The sequence below is a fragment of the Misgurnus anguillicaudatus genome, chromosome 6 (genome assembly GCF_027580225.2).
Source record: "Misgurnus anguillicaudatus chromosome 6, ASM2758022v2, whole genome shotgun sequence".
Taxonomy (NCBI): Eukaryota; Metazoa; Chordata; class Actinopteri; order Cypriniformes; family Cobitidae; genus Misgurnus; species Misgurnus anguillicaudatus.
The window spans coordinates 2,004,165-2,023,470 of record NC_073342.2 but is presented as its reverse complement, the minus strand read 5'-3'; the positions used below and the strand labels follow the sequence as shown (position 1 = coordinate 2,023,470).

The following is a 19,306-nucleotide window of genomic DNA, read 5'->3' as shown; positions in this document are numbered from 1 at the left end:
GTCACACCAGAGGGAAGTGAGAGGGTGCAGGATAGCATTACGTGGTCAGAAAAAAACAGGGGGGTTAATGTAGCATCTGTGGGCGGACAATCTCTGGTAAAAATGTAATCAATCCGAGAGGCTCTGGTGACATCACCACTAAACCAGGTGAAGCCCTCCTCACTAGGATGCATTATATTAAAACACTCTATTAGGTTAAAATCTTTAATTATATTCTGTAATAAAACTGATGTTTTATCTACCCTAAAATCATCCCCTGCCCCTTTCCTGTCTTTTTTACTTAAAACACAATTAAAATCACCCGCAAAAATTAAAGGCACTCTTCCTAAAAGGTGGGATTGCAAGTCTTTTAAAAGCTCATACCTTTCATTCTTTTCTGTAAAACCATAGACATTAAGAATGTTAAAATCCCTCTCTAAAAAAGTCAGGTTTGCTAAAAGGGCCCGCCCTTCTTTCACCACGGTGCTGCCCTTCACCAAGATGTTTGGGTTATTTATCAGAATGGCCACACCGTCATTTTTATTAAAATTGGACCCACTCCATACAGATGGCCCACTAGTCCACATTTCCTCCCATTTTCTGTACGATTTGGTAAAAGGTAATGAACACTCTTGTAATATAAAAACATCTGACTTGAGGGATTTTAAAAAGGATAAAACATTCTGTGCTCTTATAGTGGCTCTCACACTCCTTACATTGATGGTTGAAATGATGAGAGCCATGAGCAGGAAGGTAAAAAGGCATGATGCTTTAAAAGACATTTTTAAAAATCTAAAAAACTGTAAAGTGGGGTTACAAAAAAATCAAAAACAAAACTTAGTTAGAATCAATAAAATTTTCAATCTCTTGTGAAACAGATTCTTCCTTTACTCCAATAGGTGAGGACTCAGGGGTTTCAATCTGTTTCTCCCTAGGGCAACTATAAGCTGCTCTAGGGGTAGATTATTTAAGCTCAATTGTTAAGAAGGAAATTTCATTTGGTGAGTTTGTTGGAAAAAGCCTGTTTAGATCTCCCGAGGATGAAGAATCTAAATCAGGTTCAAACCTTTCTCTAATGTCAAGTTCCTCTACAACGGGGGATTGGGTACCCCTTTTCCTTTTTAACTGAGCACTGGGCAACCTATCAGGGGACTGTTCCCCTCCTTGTTCATGTATTTCAATTTGGGTTTCACTTTTACTTTCATTTTCATTTTCCTTTTCATTGTTTAATACATTACCATCTTGCTGTTCCTGGTTGGCTTCTGGGCTGGCTGGGCGGAGCCCTACCACCTCACCACCTTCTCCACCAATAGCAGAGTTTGGCGGGAAATTTGAAATTTCTGGCTCCGCCCCCTCATTAACTGTCTCCTTTTCAACCGTTTTGTTTGCTTTCAGCTTGTTGGCAAACGACATGGGGCAATCTCTGTAAAGGTGGTTAAAATCCCCACAGAGATTGCACTTTCTGCCATTTGGACACTCTTCAAAAGAGTGCCCAATTTCTCTACACTTTCTACAAAATGTCTTCTGGCAAGCTTCTACCAGGTGTCCAAGTTCACCACACTTGCGGCAGAGCTTGGGCATACCCTGGTAGTGTATGTAGCCTCTGTTTTCTCCAAGAACTATCATTGATGGCAAATGTTTTAGGCCCTGGTAGCCCTGGGGGTCTTCCCATTGTTTAATGGGGACCCTCCATGAGCAATTCCAGATCCCATCCTCATCCACCACCTTCATAGCTTGGCCCTTAACAGTGCAGTATCTCCCCAACCATACACAAATATCCTCTCCACTAACGGTTTCATTAAACATCCTGACAACAACAACTTTCTGTGTGTTATCAGTCAGTTTATCCACCTTAAAAATGGAGAACTGGGTTTTAACATTTTCAAAACGTTGCCAGAAGACATTCAACAAAGCTGCATTTCTAAAACTAACATCAAAACCTTTGTTAAAAGGCAGGGTCAGAATACAGTTTAGCTCATCAGGACTAAAACCAAGCACTTTCTGAACTAACTTACGTGAAAAATCCAACCTAGACATTTCCACTGTTTTCCCATTTTGCTCTAAAAAATTAAATCGGACGCTGTGGTGCCTCCGCACGCCAGCACGAGCAGCTGACATGGCAGAGGCACCGACAGCCTAATAAAAACACAATAAAACCAACAAACAATAAAAGAAAGCACTTACCTTAAAACAGTAAAAACCCAGAGACCAGCTCTTCTTAAGCAATCTGGAATTAAAACCTGAAAAGTTAATAAACAAATAGAAAAAAAGCACAACTATACCTCCTAGCAGATACGGGGTTAATGCTATTGAAAAGCACAAACCAAAAACCTGCAAGAGGCGATCGCAGCACCGCCCTGTGGCCAGACACGGGATCTTAGCCAAAAGGCCGAGAAGCGAAGGCACTGAAGGTCTGGGTCCATTCCTCACCGTGTGCATTTCACTCTATACGTGTAAAAAACATACAAATACATAAAATACATACACAAAAAGAACATGAAGGTAAAGCTTCAGTTAATTTGCTTGCTGATTGCTTTTTGCATGCACATAAAAAACTGAACAAAACTGATATACTAAACAAAATAGGCCCTAAAATTGAGGAACACCAGTTGTATAGCTATTTTTTAAATATGAAATAAGACAATGAATTACAAATAACATTTGAATGCCTGCAGCTTGTTCATGTCCACTCCACAAACAAAACAGTGTGACCCTTCTATTTGGTTTCAAGTTTGAAAGTTTCGAACCTATGCAACACTCTTAAGACAAATGCTCCTAAAAAGTACCAAATAAGGGTTCCTCAGCATGTAACCACAGCAGAACCCGTTTTTTGGTACTATATGGAAACTTTTTATAAGGTTCTATAAAGAATCTTGCCTTGAAAAGTGCTCGCCTCAATGGTGCTATAAAAAAACATTAATTTATCAGCTGTCAGGAGTGACATTTTTGTTAATTATCCACTTTTTAATGTATAACACTTGATAAAGATTATTTATTGTCAATTCTTCACATGTTTCAAGCATACAAAGCAATCGAAATACAAGGTGCATCAGCATTCAGTTAATATGCCACCTGGAGCTGGAATCAGCTTTCAGAAGAGATCAGATGTGTTTCAACAGTAGACACTTTTAAATCTAGATGAAAAACACGACGGTTTAACTTTGCATTTACTGAATGATTTAAAACAGTACGAATAAAACAGTATAAAAGAATACAACAGTATGATCGTTTTAACTTTGCATTTACTGAATGATTTAAAACAGTACGAATAAAACAGTATAAAAGAATACAACAGTATGAACCTGTAGCTGGAATCAGCTTTCAGAAGAGATCAGATGTGTTTCAACAGTAGGCACTTTTAAATCTAGATTAAAGACAGATCGGTTTAACTTTGCATTTACTGAATGATTTAAAACAGTACGAATAAAACAGTATAAAAGAATACAACAGTATGATCGTTTTAACTTTGCATTTACTGAATGATTTAAAACAGTACGAATAAAACAGTATAAACGAATACAACAGCATGAACCTGTAGCTGGAATCAGCTTTCAGAAGAGATCAGATGTGTTTCAGCAGTAGGCACTTTTAAATCTAGATTAAAGACAGATCGGTTTAACTTTGCATTTACTGAATGATTTAAAACAGTACGAATAAAACAGTATAAAAGAATACAACAGTATGATCGTTTTAACTTTGCATTTACTGAATGATTTAAAACAGTACGAATAAAACAGTATAAAAGAATACAACAGCATGAACCTGTAGCTGGAATCAGCTTTCAGAAGAGATCAGATGTGTTTCAACAGTAGGCACTTTTAAATCTAGATTAAAGACACATCGGTTTAACTTTGCATTTACTGAATGATTTAAAACAGTACGAATGAAACAGTATAAAAGAATACAACAGTATGATCGGTTTAACTTTGCATTTACTGAATGATTTTTTAAAACAGTACGAATAAAACAGTATAAAAGAATACAACAGTATGAACCTGTAGCTGGAATCAGCTTTCAGATGAGATCAGATGTGTTTCAACAGTAGGCACTTTTAAATCTAGATTTAAAGACACATCGGTTTAACTTTGCATTTACTGAATAAACAGTACGAATGAAACAGTATAAAAGAATACAACAGTATAAACCTGTAGCTGGAATCAGCTTTCAGATGAGATCAGATGTGTTTCAACAGTAGGCACTTTTAAATCTAGATTAAAGACACAACGGTTTAACTTTGCATTTACTGAATAAACAGTACGAATTAAACAGTATAAAAGAATACAACAGTATGATCGGTTTAACTTTGCATTTACTGAATGATTTAAAACAGTACGAATAAAACAGTATAAAAGAATACAACAGTATGAACCTGTAGCTGGAATCAGCTTTCAGAGGAGGTCAGATGTGTTTCAACAGAAGAAACTTTTAGATCTAGATTAAAAACACATCGGTTTAACTTTGCATTTACTGAATGATTTAAAACGGTACGAATATAACAGTATAAAAGAATACAACAGTATGAACCTGTAGCTGGAATCAGCTTTCAAATGAGATCAGATGTGTTTCAACAGTGGGCACTTTTAAATCTAGATTAAAGACACAACGGTTTAACTTTGCATTTACTGAATAAACAGTACGAATAAAACAGTATAAAAGAATACAACAGTATGATCGGTTTAACTTTGCATTTACTGAATGATTTAAAACAGTACGAATAAAACAGTATAAAAGAATACAACAGTATGAACCTGTAGCTGGAATCAGCTTTCAAATGAGATCAGATGTGTTTCAACAGTGGGCACTTTTAAACCTAGATTATAGACACATCGATTTAACTTTGCATTTACTGAAGAATATAAAACAGTACGAATAAAAGAGTATAAAAGAATACAACAGTATGATCAGTTTAACTTTGCATTTACTGAATGATTTAAAACAGAACGAATAAAACAGTATAAAAGAATACAACAGTATGAACCTGTAGCTGGAATCAGCTTTCAAATGAGATCAGATGTGTTTCAACAGAAGACACTTTTAAATCTAGATTAAAAACACATCGGTTTAACTTTGCATTTACTTGAATGATTTAAAACAGTACGAATAAAACAGTATAAAAGAATACAACAGTATGATCGGTTTAACTTTAGATTTACTGAATGATTTAAAACAGTACGAATAAAACAGTATAAAAGAATACAACAGTATGAACCTGTATAGCTGGAATCAGCTTTCAGATGAGATCAGATGTGTTTCAACAGTAGGCACTTTTAAATCTAGATTAAAAACACCATCGGTTTAACTTTGCATTTACTGAATGATTTAAAATAAAACAGTATAAAAGAATAAAACAGTATGAACCTTACCTGTTATAAAGGGAATGAAGCTTACGGTATGGTGCTTACCTGCAGAAATAAATAAAGTACAAAAAGAACACACAGAACTTCAATTTTCAACCTGTTTGTGATTACCACACAATCCCGTCACCTGGCTGTGGTCTTCATTTGGTGAACGGTTCTTCACTCATAATTGACCTATACAAGAAATAGAGAAGAATATTAAGCAATTCTGCTCTTACATTTAGATGTGCCCCAAGAACACAGACACACCGGCTCCAAAATGTTGAAACAGTACATTTCTGTTATTTTAATGTGGCAAATGTGTCAGCTTTAAAAGAATCATACCTTACCTTTTAAACAGGATGCGCACTGCATTAAATACCTTTACTCCCAGCATAAGCAAGCAATTTTCAAAATGCTTTAAAAGTAAATGGTGATTATTTTACTTGTTTGCCTGTTTTTGACTACCATAGAATCCTGTCGCCTGGATTCCAACCTATCATTTTCAGGCTTGTAAAGCAAATAATGAAATACATTATCATTGACTTCCATAGTAGGAAAAAAAATATTTTGGAAGTATCGTGATAAATGATGAAGAAAATATTTTGAAAAATGATGGTTAGCACACAGTCGATGGTACCTATTAAATTTCATCATATTTTTGTATTCCTACTATGGAAGTCAATGGTCACTATCTGCTGTGGGTTTACCATCATTCCTCAAAATATCTTCTTTTGTGTTAATCAGAAAAAACGAACGCATACAGGTTTAAAACAACACGAGGATGAGTAAATGATGACAGAATTATCATTATTATAAATTGAAATATTTTCTTACTGCAAGTCATTTAGGTAATCAAGAAAATACTTTACCCGTTGTCTTTGCAAGTTAAACAAATACAGCTTTGCTTCCAGGTCTGTCGACGTTGCTGTGGTTTTTCGACAGCTGTAGTATGAAGGGTAGCGAATGAATGAATACATTGCACAAAAAATCCTTTTTAACTATGCAAATATCTAAAAAGTCTTAAAATAAGATGCATTATTTTGATGAGCAAAAGGACATAAGAAAATAAGCCTAGCCTTTCGGGAGAAAAAACATAAAATTTAAGTGAATTTGGGCTTAAAACAAGCAAATAAATCTGCCAAAGGGGTTAGAAACAAATCTAGATTTAAACACCTAATTCAAGAAAAATTGTCTTAGCCCATTGGCAGATTTGTTGGCTTGTTTTAATGTACATTCATGTACAATATTTCGTTTTGTCTTGTATTTCTAAGCATTTTGTACTGCCCAACGTTGTCTAGGTTGTTTAACGGTTGTCATTTTCTTTTAAAAGCTTTATAATTTATTAGTTTGGATGATTGCCATTCCTGAGAACCGCTTACATTGTAAGTAAAAGAATCATCTAAGCATTATTTTGTTGAATGTCTCTTAGACATGTAGCTGTTTGATTGTGGTTCTATTTAATGGCCAGTCTATACTTGGGGAACGGTCAAACGTCTATTAGATTTTCACTGACAGCCCAAATTAAGCCTTGTTTTAGCCTAGACACATATTCGCGGTCTATTAGAAGTTATGTAGTCGTTTAATAGCCGCTTTTTGATGACCAATGCGTTCTTGTGCCGTGGTTAGGCGTCTCTTGGATTTTCCGTAAAAAGACAAACGAATCTATTTTTAACACAAAGGCCAGGGGAGAGCGCGAACGCAGTCCCCCACTATCAGAAATTTTGCAGTCGAGATTCCCACATTTGGGGAATTCGCAAAGGGTCAGCACAACCGGAGTGCAATGGCTGAGCCTCGCCCTGGGTGAACCACCTTCATGATCATGGTATCTCCCCTGCCAGGTAAGTATGAGCAACAGCCTTTGAGGCCAGACGGCCGCATCTTCCTGTGACCGATCACATCGACGGCGCCCCCGAAGGCCGTCCGACTACCATTTCATTACTGTGTGTGACCAGGTGGAAAGGCGCACGAAGCCAGGTCTGAAACCAAATATTCTTCGAGATCTACCCATTTTCCGTTTCCAGCCCGGTTAAACCGTGCAGAGAGAAAAACGTGAAACAATTTAAATCAAATGGATTTAAATAGCGCATTTCAATATATCGTTTCGTTATTAGGGCCCGAGCACCGAGGAGCAGGCCAGAATGGCCTGCACCGAAAGGTGTGAAGCCCTATTGTTTTTGCTCGGATTATTATTAGGGCCCGAGCACCGAGGAGCAGGCCAGAATGGCCTGCACCGAAAGGTGCGAAGCCCTATTGTTTTCCTTAGGATTATTAGGGCCCGAGCACCGAGGAGCAGGCCAGAATGGCCTGCACCGAAAGGTGCGAAGCCCTATTGTTTTTGCTCGGATTATTATTTTTATTATTATTATTATTTTTTTTTTTATTTTTTTTTTACGTTTCGGGGCAATTTGGCGGCCTTAACATACTCAAAAACTCTTGAAATTTTGCACAGACATCAGAGTCGTCGGCCATCAGGTCCGGGCAAAGGCCGGAACACGGGCGTGGCAAGGGAGCTCTGTAGCGCCCCCTGTAATTCAAAAACAAACATTGGGGCACAGATCGGGCAAAAATGTACGCACATGTACGAGAGTTGGTACACATATAGAACTCATCGACCCGAACAACTTTCGCCTTTAAACCTATTAGCTCCGCCCAACAGGAAGTCGGCCATTTTTGATTGTTTCAAAAACGCATGTGCTGAACTTTTAAATACTCCTCCTAGGGGATTTACGCGATTGACACCAAACGCGGTGAACATGATGTCGAGACATTGGACTTGCTAAATTGCAAAGGGATTTTTGATATCTCGAACGGTTCTGCCATGGCGAAGCGACAAAGTCATGGCGAAATCAGAGAAACAGGAAGTGTCTAATATCAAAGGCAAAAAATGTCTTATTGTAATGACACGCAGGACGTTTGTTCGTCTGAAGATTCCGAACGCATCGATGTGCCTATTGTGAGTCTCGGGTATAGCGCCACCACCAGGCGCCAGTAAGTGTGTCAGTCACAAAGGTGGATTTTTTTGACAGTTCCATCCAATGTTCTTTTAAATACTCCTTCTAGGATTTTCATGCGATTGACACCAAAAGTGGTCAACATGATGCCGAGGCATAGTAGATGATAAATTGCGAAGGGATTTTTGATATCTCCAACGCTGTTCCCATGGCAACGCGTAAAATTTTACTTTAATTTCAGGCATGTTTAAGGCTCTTGGCGTGCTTAGATTAACCTAAAACTTGGCACACACATCAGAGTCGTCGACTGTTAAGTGTGCACAAAAAGGTCAGACATAGGCGTGTCTCTTAAGTGGCTCACCAGCGCCCCCGTTTGTCTAAAATGTGGGGTTTCTTTTACCTACAGTCCCCAAATGGGTCAATAACAACATGAAATAGCCCACTGATATTTACCCACTTGATGCACTTGCTCACCGTGCATCGTTTTCTCGGAGGCATCGTATAGCGGTAAAATAACGTGCGAGGGCCCGCCATCGCTGCTTGCAGCTATATTTATTTTTATTTTTTTATTTTTTATTTTTTTCAACACTTGACCTAATTTGGGTCCCTTAACATACTCGAAAACTCTTGAAATTTGGCACACATGTCAGAGTCCCATACCACTAGGCTCATGCAAAGGCTGAAACACGGGCGTGGCACAGGGGCTCTGTAGCGCCCCCTGTAATGCAAAAACAAACATTGGTGCACAGATTGGGCAAGCATGTACGCACATGTACGAAAGTTGGTACGCATATAGATCTCATCGACCCGAACAACTTTCGCCCTCTAACATTTTAGCTCCGCCCAACAGGAAGTCCGCCATTTTGGATTGTTTAAAAAATGCATGCGGTGAACTTTTGAATACTCCTCCTAGGGGATTCATGCAAATGACACCAAACGTGGTGATCATGATGTCAAGACATTGGACTTGCTAAATTGCGAAGGGATTTTTGATATCTCGAACGGTGTTGCCATGGCGAAGCGGCAAAGTCATGGCGAAATCAGAGAAACAGGAAGTGTCTAATATCTATGGCAAAAAATGTCTTATTGTAATGACAAGCGGGGTGTTTGTTCATCTGAAGATTCCGATCGAATCGATGCGCCTATTGTGACTCCCGGGTATAGCGCCACCACCAGGCGGCAGGAAGTGTGTCAGTTACAAAGCTGGATTTTTTTGACAGTTCCATGCAATGTTCTTTTAAATACTCCTTCTAGAAAAATCATGCAATTGACACCAAAAGTGGTCAACATGATGATGAGACATTGTAGATGATAAATTGCGAAGGGATTTTTGATATCTCGAACGCTGTTCCCATGGCAACGTGTCAAACTTTACTTTCATTTTAAAGGCATATTTAAGCCTTACAGTTTCATGCAGTGAACTTTTAAATACTCCTTCTAGGGTATTCATGCGATTGACACCAAAAGTGGTCAACATGATGCTGAGACATTGTAGATGATAAATTGCGAAGGGATTTTTGATATCTCGAATGTTGTTCCTATGGCAACGCGACAAATTTTACTTTCATTTTAAAGGCTTATTTAAGCATTACAGTTGCATGCGATGTTCTTTTAAATACTCCTTCTAGGTAAATAATGTTATTGACACCAGAAGTGGTCAACATGATGCTGAGACATTGTAGATGCTAAAATGCGAAGGAATTTTTGACATCTCGAACGCTGTTACCATGGCAACACGTCAAACTTTACTTTTATTTCAGGCATATTTAAGGCTCTTGGCGTGCTTAGATTAAATTTAAATTTTGGCAAACACATCAGAGTTGTCGGCTGTTAAGTGTTGACAAAAACGTCAGATAAAGGCGTGTCTATTTAGTGTCTCACTAGCACCCACATTTGTCTAAAATGTGGGGTTTCTTTTACCTACAGTACCTAAATGGATCAGTAGCAAAATGAAATATTCCACTGATATTTACCCACTTGATGCACATGCCCACCGTGCATCGTTTTCTCGGAGGCACCGTGTAGCGGTAAAAAAACGTGCGAGGGCCCGCCATCGCTGCTTGCAGCTATATTTAGGGCCCGAGCACCGAGGAGCAGGCCAGAATGGCCTGCACCGAAAGGTGCGAAGCCCTATTGTTTTTGCTCGAATTTATTATTAGGGCCCGAGCACCGAGGAGCAGGCCAGAATGGCCTGCACCGAAAGGTGCGAAGCCCTATTGTTTTTGCTCGGATTATTATTTTTATTATAATTATTATTTTTTTTTTTTTATTTTTTTTTTACGTTTCGGGGCAATTTGGGGGCCTTAACATACTCAAAAACTCTTGAAATTTTGCACAGACATCAGAGTCATCGGCCATCAGGTCCGGGCAAAGGCCGGACCACGGGCGTGGCAAGGGAGCTCTGTAGCGCCCCCTGTAATTCAAAAACAAACATTGGGGCACAGATCGGGCAAAAATGTACGCACATGTACGAGAGTTGGTACACATATAGAACTCATCGACCCGAACAACTTTTGCCCTTAAACCTATTAGCTCCGCCCAACAGGAAGTCGGCCATTTTTGATTGTTTCAAAAACGCATGTGATGAACTTTTAAATACTCCTCCTAGGGGATTTATGCGATTGACACCAAACGCGGTGAACATGATGTCGAGACATTGTACTTGCTAAATTGCGAAGGGATTTTTGATATCTCGAACGGTTCTGCCATGGCGAAGCGACAAAGTCATGGCGAAATCAGAGAAACAGGAAGTGTCTAATATCTAAGGCAAAAAATGTCTTATTGTAATGATACGCAGGACGTTTGTTCGTCTGAAGATTCCGAACGCATCGATGTGCCTATTGTGAGTCTTGGGTATAGCGCCACCACCAGGTGCCAGGAAGTGTGTCAGTCACAAAGGTGGATTTTTTTGACAGTTCCATCCAATGTTCTTTTAAATACTCCTTCTAGGATTTTCATGCGATTGACACCAAAAGTGGTCAACATGATGCCGAGGCATAGTAGATGATAAATTGCGAAGGGATTTTTGATATCTCCAACGCTGTCCCCATGGCAACGCGTCAAATTTTACTTTAATTTTAGGCATGTTTAAGGCTCTTGGCGTGCTTAGATTAACCTAAAACTTGGCACACACATCAGAGTTGTCGACTGTTAAGTGTGCACAAAAAGGTCAGACATAGGCGTGTCTCTTAAGAGGCTCACCAGCGCCCCCGTTTGTCTAAAATGTGGGGTTTCTTTTACCTACAGTCCCAAAATGGGTCAATAACAACATGAAATAGCCCACTGATATTTACCCACTTGATGCACTTGCTCACCATGCATCGTTTTCTCGGAGGCATCGTATAGCGGTAAAATAACGTGCGAGGGCCCGCCATCGCTGCTTGCAGCTATATTTTTTATTATTTTTTTCAACACTTTTGGGCATTTTGGGGGCCTTAACATACTCGAAAACTCTTGAAATTTGGCACAGACATCAGAGTCGTCTGTGATCGCCGAAAGCCAAAGGCTGGAACACGGGCGTGGCACGGGGGCTCTGTAGCGCCCCCTGTAATTCAAAAACAAACAGGAGTGCGCAGATCGGGCAAACATGTACGCACATGTACGAAAGTTGGTACACATATAGATCTCATCGACCTGAACAACTTTCGCACTCTAACCTATTAGCTCCGCCCAACAGGAAGTCGGCCATTTTGGATTGTTTAAAAAATGCATGCGGTGAACTTTTGAATACTCCTCTGAGGGGATTCATGGGATTGACACCAAACGTGGTGATCATGATGTCGAGACATTGTACTTGCTAAATTGCGAAGGGATTTTTGATATCTCGAACGGTTCTGCCATGGCGAGGCGACAAAGTCATGGCGAATTCAGAGAAACAGGAAGTGTCTAATATCTAAGGCAAAAAATGTCTTATAGTGATGACAGGCGGGGTGTTTGTTCGTCTGAAGATTCTGATCGCATCAATGTGCCTATTGTAAGTCTCGGGTATAGCGCCACCACCAGGCGCCAGGAATTGTTGCAGCCACAAAGGTTGATTTTTTTGACAGTTCCATGTGATGTTCTTTTAAATACTCCTCCTAGAATGTTTATGCGATTGACACCAAAAGTGGGGAACATGATGCCAAGACATTGTAGATGATAAATTGCGAAGGGATTTTTGATATCTCGAACGTTGTTCCCATGGCAACGCATCAAACTTTACTTTCATTTTAAAGGCATATTTAAGCCCTTCAGTTGCATGCAGTTAACTTTTAAATACTCCTTCTAGAATAATCATGCAATTGACACCAAAAGTGGTCAACATGATGCAGAGACATTGTAGACGATAAATTGCGAAGGGATTTTTGATATCTCCAACTCTGTTCCCATGGCAACGTGTCAAACTTTACCTTCATTTTTACACATATTTAAGACTGACAGTTACATGCTGTGAACTTTTGAATACTCCTTGTATGGGATTCATGCGATTGACACCAAAAGTGGTCAACATCATGCTGAGACATTGTAGATGCTAAATTGCGAAGGAATTTTTGACATCTTGAACGCTGTTCCCATGGCAACGCGTCAAAACTTTACTTTCATTTCAGGCATATTTAAGGCTCTTGGCGTGCTTAGATTAAATTTAAATTTGGCACACACATCAGAGTTGTCGGCTGTTAAGTGTTGACAAAAAGGTCAGACATAGGCGTGTCTCTTAAGTGGCTCACTAGTGCCCCCGTTTGTCTAAAATGTGGGGTTTCTTTTACCTACAGTCCCCAAATGGGTCAGTAACAACATTAAATAGCCCACTGATATTTACCCACTTGATGCACATGCCCACCGTGCATCGTTTTCTCGGACGCACCGTGTAGCGGTAAACAAACGTGCGAGGGCCCGCCATCGCTGCTTGCAGCTATATTTTTTTTTTTTATTTTTATTTTTTTTTTTATTTTTTTTATTTTTTTTAACACTTTTGGGCATTTTGGGTGCCTAAACATACTCGAAAACTCTTGAAATTTGGCACAGACGTCAAAGTCGTCCGTCATTGCGAACGGGCAAAGGCTGGAACACGGGCGTGGCACAGGGGCTCTGTAGCGCCCCCTGTAATGCAAAAAAAAACATTAGTGCACAGATCGGGCAAACATGTACGCACATGTTGGAGAGTTGGTACGCATATAGATCTCATCGACCCGAACAACTTTCGCCCTCTAACATTTTAGCTCCGCCCAACAGGAAGTCTGCCATTTTGGATTGTTTAAAAAATGCATGCGGTGAACTTTTAAATACTCCTTCTAGGGGATTCATGGGATTGACACCAAACGTGGTGATCATGATGTCAAGACATTGTACTTGCTAAATTGCGAAGGGATTTTTGATATCTCGAACGGTTCTGCCATGGCGAGGTGACAAAATCATGGCGAATTTAGAGAAACAGGAAGTGTCTAATATCTATGGCAAAAAATATCTTATTGTGATGCCATGCGGGGTGTTTGTTTGTCTGATGATTCCGATCGCATCGATGTGCCTATTGTGACTCCCGGGTATAGCGCCACCACCAGGCGCCAGGAAGTGTGTCAGTCATGAACTTTTAAATACTTCTCCTAGGGAATTCATACGATTGACACCAAACGTGGTGAAGATGATGCTGAGACATTGGACTTGCTAAATTGCGAAGGGATTTTTGATATCTCGAACGGTGTTGCCATGGCGAGGCGACAAATTTATGGCGAATTCAGAGAAACAGCAGGTGTCTAATATCTAAAGCAAAAAATGTCTTATTGGGATGAAAAGCAGTGTGTATGTTCGGCCAAGGATTCCGATCGCATCGATGTGCCTATTGTGAGTCTCGGGTATAGCACCACCACCAGGCGCCAGGAAGTGTGACAGTCACAAAAGGTGGATTTTTTGACAGTTGCATGCGGTTAACTTTTAAATACTCCTCCTAGGATTTTCATGCGATTGACACCAAAAGTGGTCAACATGATGCTGAGACATTGTAGATGATAAATTGCGAAGGGATTTTTGATATCTCGAATGCTGCTCCATTGGCAACACGTCAAATTTTACTTTCATTTTCAGGCATATTTAAGCACTTGGCATGCACTTTGAGTGCCTTAACATGCTCTAAAACACCGGGAATTTGGCACAGACCTCAAAGTCGTCAGCCATTAGGACGGGGCAAACGCTGGAACATGGCCGTGGCAGTAGGGCTCTGTAGTGCCCCCTATAATGCAAAAAAATTATTGGTGCACAAATCTGGCAAACATGTACGCACATGTACGAGAGTTGGTACGTATATAGATCCCATCGACACGAACAACTTTCACAATCAAACCTATTAGCTCCGCCCAACAGGAAGTCGGCCATTTTGGATGGTTTAAAAAATGCATACGGTGAACTTTTGAATACTCCTTCTAGGGGATTCATGGGATTGACACCAAACGTGGTGAACATGATGCCGAGACATTGTTCTTGCTAAATTGTGAAGGGATTTTTAATATCTCGAACGGTTCTGTCATGGCGAGGCGACAAATTCATGGCGAAATCAGAGAAACAGGAAGTGTCTAATATCTAAGGTAAAAAATATCTTATTGTGATGCCATGCAGGGTGTTTGTTCGTCTGAAGATTCTGATCGCATCGATGTGCCTATTGTGAGTCTCGGGTATAGCGCCACCACCAGGCGCCAGGAAGTGTTGCAGTCACAAAGGTTGATTTTTTTGACAGTTCCATGTGATGTTCTTTTAAATACTCCTCCTAGAATGTTTATGCGATTGACACTAAAATTGGTCAACATGATGCTGAGACATTGTAGATGCTAAATTGCGAAGGGATTTTTGATATCTCTAACGCTGTTCCCATGGCAACGCCCCAAACTTTACTTTTATATCAGGCATATTTAGGGCTCTTGGCATGCTTAGATTAACCTAAAAGTTGGCACACACATGAGAGTTTTCGGCTGTTAAGTGTTGACAAAAAGGTCAGATAAAGGCGTGTCTATTTAGTGGCTCACTAGTGCCCCCGTTTGTCTAAAATGTGGGGTTTCTTTTACCTACAGAACCCAAATAGGTCAGTAGAAACATGAAATAGTCCACTGATATTTACCCACTTGATGCACGTGTCCACTGTGCATTGTTTTCTCGGAGGCACCGTATAGCGGTAAAAAAAACGTGCGAGGGCCCGCCATCGCTGCTTGCAGCTATATTTTTTATTAGGGCCCGAGCACCGAGGAGCAGGCCAGAATGGCCTGCACCGAAAGGTGCGAAGCCCTATTGTTTTTGCTCGAATTTATTATTTTTTTTTTATTTTTTTTTATTTTTATTTTTTTTAACACTTTTGGGCATTTTGGGTGCCTTAACATACTCGAAAACTCTTGAAATTTGGCAAAGACGTCAAAGTCGTCCGTCATTGCAGAAAACCAAAGGCTGGACAACGGGCGTGGCACAGGGGCTCTGTAGCGCCCCCTGTAATGCAGAAGAAACCATTGATGCACAGATCGGGCAAAAATGTACGCACATGTACGAGAATTGGTACGCTTATAAATCTCATCAACCCGAACAACTTTCGCCCTCTAACATTTAAGCTCCACCCAACAGGAAGTCGGCTATTTTGCATTGTTTAAAAAATGCATGCGGTGAACTTTTAAATACTCCTTCTAGGGGATTCATGCGAATGACACCAAACGTGGTGATCATGATGTCGAGACATTGTACTTGCTAAATTGCGAAGGGATTTTTGATATCTCGAACGGTCCTGCCATGGCGAGGCGACAAAGTTGTGGCGAAATCAGAGAAACAGGAAGTGTCTAATATCTAAGGCAAAAAAATTCTTATTGTTATGCCAAGCGGGGCGTTTGTTCGTGTGAAGATTCCGATCGCATTGATGTGCCTATTGTGAGTCTCAGATATAGCGCCACCACCAGGCGCCAGGAAGTGTGTCAGTCATGAACTTTTAAATACTTCTCCTAGGGAATTCATACAATTGACACCAAACGTGGTGAACATGATGCTGAGACATTGGACTTGCTAAATTGCGAAGGGATTTTTGATATCTCGAACGGTGTTGCCATGGCGAGGCGACAAATTTATGGCGAATTCAGAGAAACAGGAAGTGTCTAATATCTAAAGCAAAAAATGTCTTATTGGGATAAAACGCAGTGTGTATGTTCGGCCAAGGATTCCGATCGCATCGATGTGCCTATTGTGAGTCTCGGGTATAGCGCCACCAACAGGCACCAGGAAGTGTGGCAGTCACAAAAGGTGGATTTTTTGACAGTTCCATGCGATGTTCTTTTAAATACTCCTCCTAGGATTTTTTATGCGATTGACACCAAAAGTGGTCAACATGATGCTGAGGCATAGTAGATGATAAATTGCGAAGGGATTTTTGATATCTCGAATGCTGCTCCCATGGCAACACGTCAAACTTTACTTTCATTTTCAGGGATATTTAAGCACTTGGCATGCACTTTGGGTGCCTTAACATGCTCGAAAACACCGGAAATTTGGCACAGACCTCAAAGTCGTCGGCCATTAGGTCTGGGTAAACGCTGGAACACGGGTGTGGCAGTAGGGCTCTGTAGCGCCCCCTGTAATGCAAAAAAAATATTGGTGCACAAATCGGGCAAACATGTACGCACATGTACGAAAGTGGGTACGTATATAGATCTCATCGACCCGAACAACTTTCACAATCAAACCTATTAGCTCCGCCCCACAGGAAGTCGGCCATTTTGGAGGGTTAAAAAATGCATATTGTGAACTTTTGAATACTCCTTCTAGGGGATTCATGGGATTGACACCAAACATGGTGATCATGATGTCGAGACATTGTACTTGCTAAATTGCGAAGGGATTTTTGATATCTCGAACGGTTCTGTCATGGCGAGGCGACAAATTCATGGCGAAATCAGAGAAACAGGAAGTGTCTAATATCTAAGGTAAAAAATGTCTTATTATGATGACACACAGGGTGTTTGTTCGTCTGAAGATTCTGATCGCATCGATGTGCCTATTGTGAGTCTCGGGTATAGCGCCACCACCAGGCGCCAGGAAGTGTTGCAGTCACAAAGGTTGATTTTTTTGACAGTTCCATGTGATGTTCTTTTAAATACTCCTCCTAGAATGTTTATGTGATTGACACCAAGAGTGGTCAACATGATGCTGAGACATTGTAGATGCTAAATTGCGAAGGAATTTTTGACATCTCGAACACTGTTGCCATGGCAACGCTTCAAACTTTACTTTAATTTCAGGCATGTTTAAGGCTCTTTGCATGCTTAGATTAACTTTAAATTTGGCACACACATGAGAGTTGTCGGCTGTTAAAGCTCACGTAACACATGCTGTTTCTGCATTTCTGATATGAATCTGGAGTACCCATAGAGTAGTATGACATCCTTTATATCTCCGAAGAGTCTTTAGTTGAATCAGATTTATAAAAGAAAGATTAGCTTTACCGAATCTTTCTGATAACGTACGAGAAAACGAAGAAGGAGGAGTTATAACACGGGAGGAGCGAGTACGAGTCATGCAACACTATACAACACTTTTTTAACTTATGATTCACTACATGTTCGTGTCATTTATATAATATACACGCGCCTATTTCCAACATAAGACAGAAGTCTTACTTACCACGTGTAACTCGTCATGACCCGGTTCTGAAAATCCACCGCATCAAACGCACACGCAAAACTCCGCTGCTAATCCGGATAATAAACTATATCCATTGTTTCCATGAGGCTGGATGTCTTCTCCTTACATCCAAAAACACACTTCTTGTTGTGCCATTGTTGACTTTTGAAATTAAACAAAGCTGAGTGGCGTGAAAAGCTGTTAGCAAGCTCTAGCGTCTCCCGCTGACTGACGGCTGGGCGGGGTTTTCCGGGGGAAGTTTTCCGGCGGAAGCCCATATAAAGAAGTGATACGTATCGAAAACCCCTGAAACGTCAGTTAGAACCGTAATCGAAAAAAATTAGCCGAAACTTGTACGAACCCTGGCGAAGTGCATTCGGCACAGAAATACTCTGAAACACGCCCAACTGCATTTTTGACACTTTGCCTACGTTTAGCATGAGGAAACAACTCTATAACTGTGTTAATAAGTCAGAATGCTTGAAATACCATTAAACCCCCCCTTTAAAGTGTTGACAAAAAAGTCAGATAAAGGCATGTCTATTTAGTGGCTCACTAGCGCCCCCGTTTGTCTAAAATGTGGGGTTTCTTTTACCTACAGTACCCAAATTGGTCAGTAGCAACATGAAATAGTCCACTGATATTTACCCACTTGATGCACGTGCCCACTTTGCGTCGTTTTCTCGGAGGCACCGTGTAGCGGTAAAAAAACGTGCGAAGGCCCGCCATTGCTGCTTGCAGCTATATTTATTATTATTATTATTTTTTTTTTTTTCAACACTTTTGGGCATTTTGGGGGCCTTAACATACTCGAAAACTCTTGAAATTTGGCACAGACATCAGAGTCGTCCGTGATCGCCGAAAGCCAAAGGCCGGAACACGGGCGTGGCACGGGGGCTCTGTAGCGCCCCCTGTAATGCAAAAACAAACAGGAGTGCGCAGATCGTGCAAATATGTACGCACATGTACGAGAGTTGGTACGCATATAGATCTCATCGACCCGAACAACTTTCGCCCTCTAACATTTAAGCTCCGCCCAACAGGAAGTCAGTTATTTTGGATTGTTTAAAAAATGCATGCGTTGAACTTTTGAATACTCCTCCTAGAGGATGCATGCAATTGACACCAAAAGTGGTGAACATGATGTCGAGACATTGGACTTGCTAAATTGCGAAGAGATTTTTGATATCTCGAACGGTTCTGCCATGGCGAGGCGACAAAGTTGTGGCGAAATCAGAGAAACAGGAAGTGTCTAATATCTAAGGCAAAAAATGTCTTATTGTAATGACACGCGGGGTGTTTGTTCGTCTTAAGATTCCGATCGCATCGATGTGCCTATTGTGACTCCCGGGTATAGCGCCACCAGCAGGCGCCAGGAAGTGTGTCAGTCACAAAGCTGGATTTTTTTGAAAGTTCCATGCAATG

At 40.5% G+C, this 19,306-nt stretch overlaps 1 non-coding gene across 1 annotated transcript; it reads right to left on the bottom strand.

Moving 5' to 3' along the window:
- Nucleotides 1-6,999: 6,999 nt before the first annotated feature.
- Nucleotides 7,000-7,164, bottom strand: LOC129435537 (U1 spliceosomal RNA). Its single transcript, XR_008641336.1, has one exon. It is a non-coding gene; the product is annotated as a U1 spliceosomal RNA (small nuclear RNA).
- Nucleotides 7,165-19,306: the final 12,142 nt, after the last annotated feature.